Genomic DNA, 12,490 nt, shown 5'->3' on the forward strand with positions numbered 1-12,490 from the left:
AAATCGCAGGTCAAATTAAGGCCAAAATTTTTCATCAAAAATCGGTAAAAAATCGCGAAAGCTTGAAAGCTCTCGCGGACAAAGCACACCTTTAGGGCACCCTATAAGCTACCACCCACCAAAAGCTCACCATCCTAGCACAGCTTGCAAGCTCGGGAGAGCGTCGAAAAGAACTCCCAGTAACGATATTCAGACCCATTATTTAGAACGCTGTAAAAACCGAACCACGTGACTTAAGCTCACACAATTCACACACGTGACAGCCACGCATCAAGGGATCAGAATGAACGTACCCGCATTCGATTCGGTAGCCATCGAGGAACGTGAAAAATCGCAGGTCAAATTAAGGCCAAAATTTTTCACCCAAAATCGGTAAAAAATCGCGAGAGCTCGAAAGCTCCCGCGGACAAAGCACACCTTTAGGGCGCGCTATAAGCTACTACCCACCAAAAGCTCACGATCCTAGCACAGCTTGCAAGCTCAGGAGAGCGTCGAAAAGAACTCCCAGTAACGATATTCAGTCCCATTCTTTAGAACGCTGTAAGATCGTTTCTCGGGACGATTTTTGGTTGGAGGGTTCCGGTCTGGGGCACAGTGATGGGCGTGGGTACTTCTTAATGGCGACCGAATCGATTGCGGGGGCGGTCAGTCTGATCTCTAGATGCGTGGGTGTGAGATGTGATTCGCGTGGGCGTAAGTCTGGTGGTTCGTTTTTTCCAGCATTTCATATACAGAGTCTATGTAGTTTGCTCATGCCGGTAACCCAAACCCCAGTATCACCCAAGCTGGGTAGCTCATATTAACCACCCACACATTTAATTCACACTATAAGATGTTACATAGCAAAATTTCTCGCTTCTAGCTGCGTCAGAATTCTCGCAGCATCGTTGAAAATGACTCGCAGAACATTAAGTTGGATTATGCTAATCGTAAATTAAACCTTTTATTTCTACGTCAAAGTAGAAAATTGTGCTGAAATTTCCGATATTCTTCAGCTATTGTAAACTTTCTAAGTTTCTTTTGTATTTTGAATGTAAGAAATGTACGGTATCCTTTGCATTAGTACGTGTATTAAGTTAAATATAAAACATATCTTTAAGCTCAGAAAATGTAGAGTAATTAAAATCTTTTGCAATCAGCAGACTACGTATACTTATGCAAGTATACATTTTAATTTTCGCGGTTTTCCGTGGTGATGGATGTTTACACAAATTAGGTCCTTATGCCCATCGTTTCAAGGGTGATATATTGACCCTTGCTAAGGTTCACCTATGTGGTGGCTGGGTGACTAGTGTCTGCGAGTCAAGGGACTCTAACAGCTAGGTAATAACCTAGTCCCCACTTAATACTAGAACTACCAACCGAGTGATAATGACTGGTCCCAGAATTTTCCTTTTTGCAATCACCGAACGCATACACCTGTTTTAAGAATAAAATTGGTATCAACTCGTATTAAGAAAGAACCGTAATCGATATATTCACTCGTATTCAACGTATCGCTGAAATTACTATAATCTGTGCACGTTATAGTTAGGTACTGATTAAAGATCCGTAGTTCTAGTGTTAACTTTGAGTTTTCGGTCCTAGGGCCCCAATAGTCGAAGACTCTACCTATCGCCTAACTATTTACGTCTATACTAAAGATCGCTTACAGTACGATACTTCAAAACACGACGGGGGATAAGTTCTACGGATAATCATCGGGCAATTATCGTTAAAGATCAATAAGAACTTCTTTCCTTTCTTCCAATTACGTACCTAGTTATCCAATTCTCTAATTACCAATTCTCTGGCTCGATTACTCTGACTTGGTTACCGACTGAGTTACCTCGACTACGAACGATTATTCAATTACTAATTCTCCAAAGTCCAAATCATCTTTCTCGATGAGGCACAGGGTCAGGAAAGAATGAAAAGGGAACTCGAGCGTTCATCGATCCGTACAATTCCCTTCCGCCATGGACACAGCATCCTGGTAAATGTTTTTCCATTTTCCGGAGGACGCGTGGAAAAGCGGTCGCGAAAACCGGTCGATCGCTGAAACGCGACCCAATATTTGCCTTGGCTAACTTCGTCCGGGGGTTCTTTAACAACGGTTCCATATGAAACTAACTTCTCACCGTAACTTTCCCGATAAATTTCAATTTCCGCTTTCTACGAATGAATTTGCTAGGGATAAAGAACGCGTTATCGCGAGACTTAAACAAATAATAGAATGGTCGACGAATTCGTAGCGAAGTAATGGTAATAAATATAATTACTACCGATACCGAAATTGCCGTTGCAATTGCTATAACTACCGATATCGCTGCTACAATTAATATTAACATTGTCATTAAAATTATTACTGCTATTGATATTGCTGCAAGTGGTATTATCGCGAACGACATCATTGTCACTGCTATGGTCGCGACAGTCGATATTGCAATCGATGAAAATAAAGCAGCTACCCCCGGCACTGTCAAAGATGTTGTCATTACCATTTCCATTGACGTGCAAATGGCCGAAAACGTGTGTTATAATGGACAGTGAGATTGCTATTGCGGTTGGCAATGTCATCGCCATAGAGGCTGTCATTGATATTGACATTGACACGATAATTGGCACTGATACCGCTGTTGTCATTGACATTATCACTGTCACTGACATCGTAATTAACAATGCAGTGACCACTGCGAATGCCATTGATATTGCTGTTGTTATTGAAACTACAATTGTCACTCTCAATGTTATTGCTATTGAAATTGCAACTGTTACTCTCACTGCTATTGCAATTGACATAATTACTGTCAATGTCACTGCTACAACTATTGACACTGCTACTGTTATTGATGACGCTATTGTATCATATACTTTCAAATGATCTTGCGATACTGTAGTATTAGCATTCCTTTGATACTGTTTCCAAGTTCATAATCCAGAGATCTCGAAGAATTCCAATACAATTACATTACGACTAATACAAAATTATAATACTGTAGGATACCAAAGGAAATCGCGAATCGGCTATTGCCAACAAAAACAAATTGTAAACCGATCGATATCTTCTAGAAGCAAATCGAAAAGTTATTCTATATAACAAAATTAAGTTGCGTGACTCCTCTACGGGGAGGTGAAGCGTAGGTTAAGGAAAGCATAAAAGCGTGGTCCTTGACAACCAAAACAGAGTCCTTAGAAATCGGTTGTGACCAGCACAAGCGTGAGTCGCTTGGTGTTGGAAAAAGAGTTTTAAAAGAGTGCGTCCTTGTGTGTTTTCATTTCGTTATCTTGGTGTTCTTTTCCTAAGTTAAATCAGTTTACGAGTTTTGAGTTTGTGTTATCGTGTTCTTGTTCTTTCGATAATTTTCGGTGTCTCAAGACCAGTATTCGCCATTCTACAATATCGAAATATTTTAGATATCCTATCTATAGTTATCACGAAATAAAAATGAAGTTTCATTTGTAAATGCAGCTAGTATTCGTTGTATGTACACGTCGCATGAATCCCTGAAGCAACGAGTCTTGACATCTCAGAGCAAAAATGAAATCCTAATTATTCATTGACCAGATGACAAGAAACGACACGTGACTGTCCGAGTCTAAATCGTAACACAGATCGACCGATTTTCATTACAGCTATTACGTCCTATGTTTTCGCCTTTAGAAACAGTTCTTGCAAACGCAGGTCGAGTACTGTCCATTGTTCGAGCATAATTTCAACTGTTAATGCGATGTCGTTCGAATTCAAAGACACCGGCCATCGACAGCCATTATCCCTTTAACTTTTGCGCTAATGCGTGGCCAGCATGCTAAAGGGTAAACGTCGCGTCTTGCATGGCTGAAGTGGTGGCCGATGCTGATGAAAAGCTTCCAAGTGGACGTGATTCGTACGGAATGAACAAAGGCAGTCAATGGACGTGCAAAACAAACCTATAGAAGCTGTTTCGGCTGTACAAGCGAATATGACAGTTAACAATACGTTGTATAATAATTATTACTCGGTTACTATTCGAAATATTCCGGTCACAAATTTTCCTCAATTCCTAGCTGTGTATGGATTACATGAAATATAGGAATAACACGTTGTAACGTGGTAACAGAATTCATATTGTTGATCTGATTATGGCGATGTAATTATGGGGGATGCAGTATTGATTGTGGTCAAATAAATTTGCGGCCATTTTCACAGTAAAATCTGTCTTTTTTAAAATTCTTATTCATTTTAAATATTACTGTTACATATTACTAAATATTACTGAAATCGTGATAAAGAGTATGTGTGAATATGTGTGTGTGTGTGTGTGTGTGTGAGAGAGAGAAGAAAGTTGTAGAAAAGTGAATCTATTTATTATTTCAATGGTATATTATTTTGGGATTATTATTTAAATATTTTATGTTTAAATATACTTTGTGTTTCTCGTTAAATAATAATAAAAATATTCCTATACTATTTTATCCACAAAAATGGCACCGTTCGATGCACGATGTATAAAAATCGCGTGGGATAGAATTTTCCGGAGGAAATTTCCTTCCTTAATTTTTAGTTGATAAGTCTGAAGCTAATAAATTACGATCTACCTGAGATTAATCATCTTTTTAGAAAACTTTTTAATTCTGCGTCTAAGGGAGTTGGTGTCTAAGAAATGACCCAGTTATCAAGATAAATATTCCTCTTCGACGTTACGTTCCCTAGGCATTTTTTACTGCATTTTATTTATTACCCAATTTAAAAGGATCATCCATTTCAGGCACACTGTGTATACAGACCATAATCAGAAGCGCACGACTCTTTTTCGGTAAGTAATCATTCAATCCACGATATCGATATTTCAAACAACCCCCTTCAACATCGATGCATAGATTCTCTTCTGAAATTCGTATATAGCATACTCAAATCTTGCCTAGAATTAGCATAATGGTTCAAGAATATCACTTTACAAGAAAAATCTGTTTTTTTAATTTTTCAATAATTTTTCGACATTTTATTCTATCGATACTGATCTTTCAAAAAACCTTAAAAGAAAAGAAAAGAATTTATTTTTACCATTTTTTGAATGCAAATTATTTTTGCATAATTTTAAATAATATTCAGGATAATTTTTAATAAATATTCGATAATCCTCGGTTTGAAGAAATAAACCTGATCCAAGAATGAAGGATTTTGGCGATCGATGGAAATTTTATTAAATTAACGAGCGATTAATGAAAATAATAATTAATCGAACAGTAGCTCGACACAGAAAATAATTTTGTATCGCTGTATAGAGGAAAACTTCCTTTCTTTAACGTATTTCCTTCGATGTGACAATAACGGTATATTTCATTAGCGAATTATACTGAACTGCAATCGTGTGCGTTTAAAAATGACACTAATGGAGAAATAACAAATGGGAACGGGTGACGTTGTTGAAAAATGAACGGAATTATCGGGCAATGTTAGAACGCACGGAACAAACGTATTAAGAAAAGAAACTATCTGACAAATAAATAATAGGTTGTTTGGAAAATAGACGCTTTTATCGAGTACTCGTGTACCCGACTATCAGTCGACTTAACGAGCAGCTTGTTGCGAGTTATCACCGCTGTTTGTTTTTGCGTTTATGAATACTAATAATTTCGTTGCTTGGCTCCTAATCATTTATGTTATCTTCGACTAGACATTATCATACTATGCTACAGCGAGAGATAAATAACGCGAGACGTGGCTCGAATTTAGAACTTATGGCACCGATGAGCATGGTTAAAAACCTGCTGAATATTCGTGTGCAACAGGGAAGGTGAATCACCGATTCAAGAATTAATGGATTTTTAAGCGATATTTCATTCCGGTAGGTATACTAATCGACCTATGTTCGACGTAATCGTCGGTATAAAATTAAATAAAAATAAAATTTTGGATAAAGGAATGTGCTTTTTCTTGGTAAAAGTGATAATGTAGTATATAGATTGATCTTCGTGAGAAGACATACCTAGACTTTGCAATGTATTGTACTTCTTCTGAAGGTACTCTATTCGCATAATTAAAGGAATTACATACACATTTTTTAAATAAATTTTTCAGAAAATTGAATTTATAAATTTTATACCATTCCAATAATGCAGAAATTGGATAATTAAATGGACGGAAAATTAAGGAAATGAGGGTGAAGAACGAAAAGAAGATTACGGTTTGACTGTAAAAACTGATTAATAATTAATTCCATTGTTGCAAGAAAAATTCGAAAAATACAAGAAATTAGAGAAGAAACTTCAAAAATTTTTCTTCACTGACGAATCTCGCTAAAAATAACTAGAGTACGGATGTAAGCTACGTTGGCATAATAATAGCAATCACGGTGACTTTTCAAAGGAGCCATAATTTTGGATAACACCGATTTAAATACCAGTGTAAGCTAGTAACAATTATCGTTGTTACGAGCACGAACAATACAAACGATGCAACGATAAAAACACCGATGAACATAAAATCAATCTCGAAACACACTCCAATGATCACAGAACCAAACGCGAATTTCAAAAACTAAAAATAAAACTAAAAATAAAAAATCCCCGATATCGGACAGGAATATTTTGCCGACAGCCGATAAAAGTATAACGACTCCTCCATTCAGGAGGAACGTGATTCGATTTTGCCCCGATAATGAAATGTAATGAGGGGCAAAAATAGCGTCGAAAATTTTTCGGACCTCCCCTCTGCATGATATCGAACATCAGCATCTGCTTTTCGCCATTAAACGTGGAAAGAACAACAGCGCTACTCGCGTCATATCACACGATATATTTCATCGACACACGTTTATATCGAATCGCATGGAAATACAATTCTTCCCTTTTCCTCCTTTTTCCCCATTAAAACCACCCCATATTCGCCGTGTGGGAGCCGCGTATCGAATATTAAACGCATCGAATATTTCGAAACGATTTTATATCGCGAATATCCTGCCCGATTTTCACCGTCGAATTTGCGATTTCTGTTTTTCCATGCTCCTTCCTTTTTCCCTGGCAATTCGAGTTCGATCACGCAATGCTACACGCGATATAACAGGCGGACATTTTTAAGCGTCGTTTTAATTGCCGATATTATTCTACTTGGGGGATGTTTTTAACCTTTAACCATTTCACTGCCACGCTAAAATCACATGTTTCCCTCAGGAGTGCACCGCTGGATGCAAGATTTGTCCTAATATATTTTTGATGTTCCAATAAAAATTTATAATTGTTCAACGGGGCACTTTTTATTTCAAAGTATCTTCTAATTAGCGGTTATATTCAAAATGTACCAATTGTCAATTTTCACTCAATGTTGTTCAATGTAGTTTAAGTAGTTCAAGCCATAATTCACAAATGACCACAGGAGAAACCGTGGCCGGTCATATATGACCAACGTGGCAGTCAAAGTGTTAAACTGACTCTTATAAACTAACTTTAGACTTTGACACACTGTCTTTGACTGAAAACTCTTAGACTTTGGACATTCCTCGATTGATGGATTATCTTAGACTGAATTGTTAGACTAACTTGGACTGACTCGCCTGCGCCCTTGCACCCTTATTTAACCCTTTGCACCCGAGAGGCGACTCTCAGACACCATTTAATCAAATTCTAGAGATCATTGTGAATTAAGATCACAAATTTAAAATTGTCCAACGACGCGTGAAATATCGAGACAAAATAATTCAATGTCTTACAATTAATCTGCACTTCTTAGTTACCGTTTTGAAAATAACGTCGACTTTATGGCAGGAAGTCTACGAATTACTATGTTTCTGTAACGAAAATATCGCCGAGTGCAAAGGGTTAAAACATTCATTCTGTCCTTTCTTCACACTCAGGTTTTCAAAATCGAAGCTAACAGAGGCCTGTTCGATTTTCAAAGGAAAATTTATTTTTCTTCCGACACGTAAATCCTTTTCGCGATTTTCTTGTTTTAAAGGACATTTTTGAAAATGACGTAGATTAACACTTTGACTGTCACGTTGGTCACATATGACGAAATGTATGTATACCTGTGGATCGGTTTCTTAACAGGTAATTTTGATAGATACCTTTGATGTCGGATTTCATCGGTATGATCGGTCTAATACCTTCTTCGAGGATTAAAATATTTTTAAGCGCGGTTTTAATTGCGGGTATTATTCTATCGAGGCTATGCCAGCCTTGAGGTCTGCTCGGTTTTCAAATGAAAATTTCTTTCGTTTGCTTCATTGTTTTTCCAATATGTTAATACCGATCGCGATTTTTTCGTTTTAAAAAGGAATGTTTAAAAATGATGGAGATTTAAAGCAAAGTAAAGCGTGGGAATTGTGTATGCACGTAACGTTAATACCGATCGCAATTTTTTCGTTTTAAAGAGGAATGTTTAAAAATGATGGAGATTTAAAGCAAAGTAAAGCGTGGGAATTGTGTATGCACGTAATGGCAGGCAGCTTTTCTACGGTATTATTTTATTCCACTGATCTGTTTTTCGAATTATCAGACAAGGAATATTCCTTAGAGAAAATTGGAACGAGGCTGGAAATGTCTACACGCCTGATTTGCATATCTACGAAATTAGCAACTCCGAGATTTACGTACCTATACCTGTTATAGTAACTCGGAAATTTGTTCACACGTTCTTGACACGTTATACTATTTCAGAAAACATAATCGCGGATTTGATTTTAGATGTTGTCAACTACATGCGACCAGGGTATTAAAGGTTACAGAAAGATTTTAGGATAATGCGGAATATGGCAAAATGTAGCAGGTATTAAGGTAATTCGTAGAATATAGAAGTATACGAATAATTATGCGAGTTGTTATATTTATCCTTCTGCGTTCCCATTACCGTGGTATTTTACTTTATCACTATGCTATACACTATACTATCGCATCGCTATTATGTAACTTAATAAGTTCTTAAGTTGTCTTAAGTCATCCTGAGTTAACAATTCCTACTCCACGATGACAAATGGTATTCGACCATAATTCTCCTTGCCATCGACAAATAAAACTCTAGCTATAGATGATCAAACAGCACTGTCCTAAACGAAATTTTTCAAAAGAAATTAAATTATTCTATCTGTGTATGAAATAATTACATTATCCGAGTAATTCGTTCATAAGTTACCCTAAGTCACCTTCAGTTATCGATTCCTATTTCTCTCGTTACAGTAACAAATAATAATAACAACAACCAACCATAATCTCCAACTTTATTGACTCCCTTACACTACAATTTAATTACGAAAAATTAAACATCGAAATATTTATTCCATCTATGACAAAATTAGATAAAAAATTTTTAAAATCCTTCGAATTTTGTGCCTGTCAAGATATGTCAAATATACTTATAATGGCGTGACAAATTATACATCACGATCTTGATATTCGACGTAAAGAACTCGATATTTCAATTCAATAAACAATAACGAACAACAAACAACCATAATCCCCATCGTCCTACAATTTAATTGCGAAAAATTATACACTGAAGCATAATTTCATAAAAATTTTTAAAATCCTTCGAATTTTGTGCCTGACAAAATACGTCAAATATAATTACAGTCGTATGACAAATTACATATCACGATCTTGAAATTCGACATGAAGAACTCGTGATAATTCACATTAATTATTGTTCTGCAAAGGATTGAAAGCCAAAAATTCACTTACAGATGATCAAAAAATCCTAAGCGAATTTTTCTAAAAAATTTTCCAAAAAATCAATATGCTCCCAGTATACAATGGTAATCGCAATAGTATATTAATATTAGGTTTACTGATGCTATCTGTATACTTATTTCTACAGACACCTGTCAAATGTACAGGTAAAGGAAACCACCTTTTTCAACGATTAGTTTAATTTAAAAACAATTACAATATTAACAGACTTAATACAAGTTAACTAAATCTGTTACCGTCGTATAATTGGAGCAACCCACCCGTCAAATTGACGGGTTTCGTAAATCTAGTGTTAATGAATCCTAAACATAAAACTGGCTCGCATCTTTCGGATTCGATACACTTCGCCTAAGTATCGCGTAAACGCAATTATCGCAACACCAGTGGTTGCATTAAATACACTGCTGCTGTCAGAGAATCGCGTTGCAGATCATATTTTCACAATTGATCGCGCGTCTGCGAATTTTCATCGCTCGCAGGTCTACCTGTTGACCCTTGTGTGTTCAAATGCAAATTGTTGCCGGTGAAAACACGCGTGCCTCTCGCGAAACTAAAAGAAAACGTATTCGTTTACGTTTCGCAGGCTCTCGTTGCGTTTCCACCACCGTCTGTCGTTTTCGAAGGACAGTTTCGCTTCGAGAAGTAAAACTCATTGAAACAAAAAAGGAGACCGCGTTCTTTAAGCTAACTGAATCCTGCAGGGATTTAATCTCGCGACGAACAAAGTTCGAAAATAAATATAACGAAGCTTCTAAATTTTGGAGAAATTTTCGGAAAATATTTTTTCACCAGGGAAAATGGGAAGACTTTAATCCTTTGCATTGTTTCGTTAACAGCATACAATTTATTTTTCGCAAACGATCAGATTTGAAAAATAACTATAACGATGTTTTAAATTAATCAAAATTGCTTCCTTATATTTTTATTTATTAGAGAAAATTGGGAAAAATTTGAACCCTCGTAATCCTTTGTTAGTAACGCGCAATTTATTTTCTGCGCTGATTAAATTTGAAAATTCTCGAAATACAAAGGGTTAACGAAGAATTTTTCTCGCGTAAACACGTTTGCTCTAATTAGAATTCATTGTTATATCGTTCAAACACGTCGTTACCCATCGAGTCCCCTGACGAAATTATTTAATGGAAATATATAACCTATTATGAAATTTAATAATGAAATTTAATTAAAGGGCTGCCGTTCGGTATCACACGTTGTCCTACGTTTGTCTAGAAATTTCATTTTCGCGTGTCAAAACACGTAAAACCCAAAGACCATTTTCCGCGAAAAACGAAATCACCTTTAGAAAAACCAAAAATAATTAGGAACTAGTAGAAAACAGAAAATGGTATTCGAAAATACGCACCAATTCCCGGAAATACTCGTTACCAAAATTGTAAAATACGTGAAAGAGAGTAAAACGAATAAACCGCTTAACAGTGAACCTGTCACGATCGGTCATAATGATCGATAGATGGGAAAATGAAAGAGGAAGAACTTCAAAGGAACTGGTATAGAGGAAGATATTGAAAAATTGATAATACGTACAGTCGATCACAAAGATATTCGAACTGTAATATATATCTTATCTTTATGTTCTGTATTATACAAAAGACTTAAAAATACACTATCTTATAATACAGTATAGTTCTTATATTTAAATTTGAGACACAAAAATATTCGGACAGTATAGAAATTGAGCTTACAAAATTAAACCAATCATTTTTATCTAAGGATTAATATTTTTTTGAGTATCCTTTTTGGTGCAAAACATGACTTAGATGCATTTGTATGTAATAAATAATTTTGTTTACATAATCAATGCTAATACAATTCCAGATGTCTCATAAATTAAATATATTAACTGAAATATCGAATAGTCGAGCGGGGTAACTGATAACACTGAATGCAGAATTTTTAATCCAAAATGTTGAGAACGGTCGTTTAGTCTGTAGTGGGTTCAGTGTTAACAGTACCTCTACGTTACATGTAAATCGGCCAAAATTCGCGTTAAATAGATTTCCAAATAATTCGAAGAATTTTACAAATTTTCGTCGATCCTAGATCCACGCGATAATTATCTCATTTTGGTAACGAGTTTTTCCCGGACACGAGTCCGTTGAAAATGTTACTCACTGTCTCTAACTATAGCGTGTTTACATGAGAAACATGCACGCGACACATCACCGGACCAGACATGTAGTCGGCGGAACGTAAACTTTTCACCGGTGTATTTTCGTCAGCACGGGAATTCGCGTACGCTGACACGTCTCGTTGAAATTCTTTCGTCAGATAGAATGCGCACGCGCATGGGACAGATGGCGGAACACGCGAGAAATACAGTGATAAGCCGCGATTTTTCCCTATCTTCGTTCCTCCGTTTACGTTAAAACCGCGTGTCAAACGTGGCATTGATCGTCACAGTGGTCCAATTTATGAATTTGGAGAACACTGACTTTCTATCTTACTCAATAGCATTCTTTGTTAGGCCGGTCTGCACTGTGACAAGGACGCCATTTTATAACGCAATTAATCTTCTACAACCGCAAGCTGCTTTGTCTACGAGAATAAAAAAAATAGATTAAAGATTCCTTGGTTCTAATTAAGGCTTAATTATTGATAGTATATAATGATAAAATGAAAATTATAAGATGACAGTATGTAAATAAATGGAATTGAATTTGTAAAGATTTTGAAGGTTATGTCGAATTAATTAAGGGATTACCTTTGTCGAGGAGGTAGTTTTCCGATGCGTGTAAACATAAAACTCATGTTAATTGTAACCAGAGAGCAATGTATGAGATGGATTTTCTCTTTGTGCCAATTAAAAAAGCAGTAAACAAACTTTTAT

Source organism: Eufriesea mexicana, unplaced genomic scaffold, assembly GCF_001483705.2.
Source record: "Eufriesea mexicana isolate 0111107269 unplaced genomic scaffold, ASM148370v2 scaffold2824, whole genome shotgun sequence".
Taxonomy (NCBI): Eukaryota; Metazoa; Arthropoda; class Insecta; order Hymenoptera; family Apidae; genus Eufriesea; species Eufriesea mexicana.